A 4,635-nucleotide genomic window follows, 5' to 3' on the forward strand; every position below is an offset into this window, starting at 1 on the left:
GAAAACTACTTTTAAAATATCATTCAGGGTAATAAAAGTTTTTATTGAAAAATATAATTAAAAGGAAAATAATATTGTGTTATAAGCAATAAGAATAATAGTAATGTTATAATATTAATTTGTTGTAAAATATTAATAATCCTTTTAAGGTTGATTGCGATAGTGACAGCAAAAAGAGAGAAAGGAAACAAAAAGTATATTAATATATATTATAAAATAAAAATATATATTTTAAATTTTCCCCCCTTACATGTGACTCCTTGATGTGGGCAATATAATCACTTTCTGTTATGTAAATTTCTAATTTACTGGGTTTATTTATTGCTCGCACATTCTATCAAAGATTTTACTTCGCCATTATTCAATAATATTTCAACCTGAGGGAGATTCTAATTTTACTTTATTTAACTTCTTTTTTATTCATCCAACTTAGAGAAAGGCAAGACGGTTCACCTTGGTTAGCGGTTCAGAGTCGGTTTGTTCTCTTAAGTGAATCAGTTCTTTTATACGATTCATCGGTTCTTTATAAATAATTATTTTTTATCTTTTTTAAATTTATTCTCGTACAAAAAATCTTTTATATTCGCTTATTTAAGCTTAATTTAAATCATGAATGTTTTGGAAAAACAAAAAAATTTTTTTCTATATTATATATATATTTTTATTATTATTAATAATATATTAATTATAATAAATTAACATTATGTTGCACAAGTAAAATTTGATTAATTGTTGTTGTTGTTAATCGGCTTCTTTTTTCATTACAAATTTGTCCCGCTTTAGAAAATATTCTTTCACATGGGACCGAAGTTGCAGGGATGCAGAGCCTTTTGAGCATTATTTTATATAAATTTGGGTATAGATTTTTTCTTGCTTCTCACCAAATTAGAGGATCGTTTGTCCTGTTAATGTGGAGTTCGGCCAAATATTTGTCTCTATAATTACTGCAGTAGAGAGATTGTGCATTCCTTGAAGGTGGCTTATTGTGATATCAAATTCTTCCCAAACTGAGATTGTCGAAGATGTCAAAAGAGGTTGGACTGGTTGGGAATGTTGGGACAAAGGCCCGTATTCATAGTCGAGTCTCAAATTAACACTTAAGATGATCTTGATCAAGTCTATTTTATTCAATCTAGATCGTCTTAAGATTAAGGAGTTAGTACACTCCAGAGCGGGCTTTTCTTGGTTAATTTTTGAGAATTAATTTCTAAAAAAGTATGCAAGCTATAGAGGTAATTTTTTTTATTGGTTTCTACATATCTTAAAAAACGTGTCAAATTTTTTGTAAGTGAAAAAATTGAACATTCGCTAAGTTATGCTGATTCGCGCGTAACCATGATTTTTTCGTGCGTCCCAACCTTAGAACATATATATCTGGAAGGGGAAGGATCGAGCCTGTGTCCAAGTTGGGTGCAAGAGAAAACCACATTTTAAAGAAAGAGAAGGGTAGATTGTTACCTCCGTCCGCAATGCGCAAGCGCGAATTAGCGAAACGGCGCACAGCGTTAGCGCGTTTTATTGTTTGTAAGAGAGGTTAAGATTAGGAAATGACGGTGTCACCTAAAAAGTTATATTTAAAGTTTATTTCAAAGTTTTATTTGAATATTATATTTAAGAAAAAATGCCAGGCCCATATTGTGTCTTATGCGGTAAACGTGATAAATCGGTATCTTATCATGGGTAAGTAATACTGTAATATTTTGTATAAACAGTAAATTATGGGATTAAATATAACTCTCTCTCTCTCTCTCTCTCAGTACGATTCTTGTTGATAATAAAAATTTAATAATTTTATTCTTTCTCAATAGATTTCCGAAAAACGACGAATCTTGTAAGAAGTGGCTAGATTTTTGTGGCATTGATAAAAATGTTTTAAGCACAGCTACTAAACTGTGTTCAAATCATTTTGAAGAAGACAAATTAATCCACAAATCGAAGAATACGTTTCTCAAGTCCAATGCTCTGCCAACTATTACAAGTAAAAAGAGGAAGAAACACCAATGTTTAGATAGCAGTCTGAAAAAATCAAAAAATTCGAAAAATATCAGTGAGGAAATAGTCAACAATGGAACTGTCAATGATAACATCAGTGAAGAAATATAGTAGCTAGCAATGGAACTGTAAATGATAAAATTTATCATAATAATGGAACTGCCTTTAACATGACTGTCAACGATGGAATTGTCATTAATGATGGAGTTATTACCAATGGAACTGCCCATATAATTGTGGATGATAGAATTATTGATGAGACTATAGACAATAAAATTATCGATATGACTGTGGACAATGGAATCGTTAGCAATGGTGAAATCAGTGATGAAATTGTCGACAAGACAATCCATTGTGATAATGGCATCATCACCGATGAAACTGTTCATATGGGAATCCATCGTGATGATGGAATCATTATTGATGAAACCGAGACACCAAATTCTGATACTTGCCTAACTGTGAATCGTCCATCTACACCTCCAAACTCTGAAAGAAGTTATTGTTTCCAAACACCTGTCAAAAATTTACATGATCCTCGTTTTGTTGGTACCATTAGAACGCCATATCTAGCCACGCCAAGGAAAGCTCGAAGAGCTTTGGAAGTAGCGAAACGAACAATCGAAAAACAGCGAAGAAAAATCAAAACGTTGCAGCAAGCCAAAATCAGATTAGTTAGTCGCATAACAACGATAAAAGCATTAATCAAACATTTGAAGCAGAAAGATTTATGATCCGAAACAAGAGCTGAAAATTTAATGGTAACTCTTGGCTATTGGCTATGATAATATAATAATTAATAATAATTAACTTAACTTTAACTTAATTTTAATTAATTGAATTTGTTTAAAATTAATAAATTGTAAAAAATGTTGCTCTATTGATTAGTTTGTAGAAAATTTGTAATAATAAATGTTTGAATTGTACAAAAATTAATCAATTTGTAAAAAGCTACAATTTTTATATATTATGACTTTTTTATTTTTTATTTGTATATTTAACGTAAGTAATTAATGTACATATAAGCTCCGATTTTTATAATACAATTTTTACTTTTAATTGTATATTTAGAATGATCAATGTGAAGAAAAGCTTTTATTTTTATACATCACGATCTGTTTTCTTTTTTTATTTGTACATTTAGGTTGAAGCTCCAACAGTATTAAATGAGATTTTGAAACGAAAAAAAGGTTCGAGAAAGAAATACCCTGCAGAACTAAGAGCTTTTGCCCTTACGCTGAATTTCTACTCGCCCAAAGCGTACAAATATATACGTAAAACCTTCAAAAATTTTCTTCCAGACCTTTCAACAATCCGTAAGTAGTATTTGGTATTAGATGGTCGACCTGGATTCACTCACGAAGTATTTGAAGCATTAAAATGTAAAGTTTCTAAGTCAAAAACACCTATTTTTTGTAATTTAGTAGTAGATGAAGTTGCGATTCGACAGGGCATAGTATATGATGGTAAACGGTATTACGGACTTGTAGATTTAGGTATACATATGAGTAACGATACAGATGTTCCTCGACAAGCAACAAATGCATTAGTATTTATGGTAGTCGCATTGAATGACCACTGGAAAATTCCCGTTGGATATTTTTTGATCGATGCTCTAAATGGTAAAGAAAGAGCCAGTTTGTTAGAAAAATGTTTCGAATTTATTCAAGAAACTGGAATAATATTGCATTCGGTAACATTTGATGGTGCAATCGTTAATTTGAGCATGTGCACTGCTTTAGGTGCAAATTTTGAATTGGGAAACAATTTTAAGCCGTATATTGTTCATAATATAACAAAAGAAAAAATTTTCTGCTTTTTCGATCCATGCCACATGCTCAAATTAGTGCGAAACACTCTAGGTGATAAATTAGTTTTATATTATAAAGGCAAAACAATTTATTGGCAAAATATTGTGTCCTTACAAAAATTACAGGAAACTGAAGGTTTAAAATCTGTTACAAAGCTAACAAAAAGGCACATCTTGTATAAGAATTCGAAAATGAACGTAAAATTGGCTGCCCAAACACTCATTGTCAGTAATAGTGTTAGTACCGCTTTGAAATTTTGCAATCAATACTTTCCTAATCAGTTTACAAATGCAGAAGAAACTGCTTTATTTTGTTCTAAATTTAATGATGATTCGACATATTAAATGTCAAGATCAAAATTCTGTAAGAAAAAAAAGTGCAATATGCCTCTTACCAATGAAAATTATAATGAACTTAAGAATTACGCAGGGATTATTATAGAATATATAAAACAATTGCAATATTCTACAAACGATACGGTTTTGAAGAGTAATCGAAAGACTGGCTTTTTGGGATTTATCATTTGCTTAACAAATATATTTGATTTATTTGATATATTAAAAGAAAAAGGTCTAAAATATTTACTTACGTACAAAATAAACCAAGATCACTTGGAAACATTTTTTAGTGCCCTACGTAGCAGAGGAGGTTTCAACAACAACCCTAATGCCAAACAATTCGAAAGCAGTTATAAGCGCCTGCTTGTTAGGCATGAAATTGAAGCTTCTGAAAGAAGGAATTGCCTAATAGATGATGTGCAAATTTTATATGTATTATCAGCAAATATATCAAATATAATAAGCGATGGTATATTCACGGAAGCCAATGATAC

At 30.6% G+C, this 4,635-nt stretch overlaps 1 pseudogene; it reads left to right on the forward strand.

Annotated features, from left to right (window-relative positions):
- Positions 1 to 1,615: 1,615 nt before the first annotated feature.
- On the forward strand, positions 1,616 to 2,777 carry LOC146721560 (uncharacterized; annotated as a pseudogene).
- Positions 2,778 to 4,635: the final 1,858 nt, after the last annotated feature.

Source organism: Nylanderia fulva, unplaced genomic scaffold (genome assembly GCF_048542155.1).
Source record: "Nylanderia fulva isolate GAGA-0341 unplaced genomic scaffold, ASM4854215v1 Scaffold453, whole genome shotgun sequence".
Classification (NCBI taxonomy): Eukaryota; Metazoa; Arthropoda; class Insecta; order Hymenoptera; family Formicidae; genus Nylanderia; species Nylanderia fulva.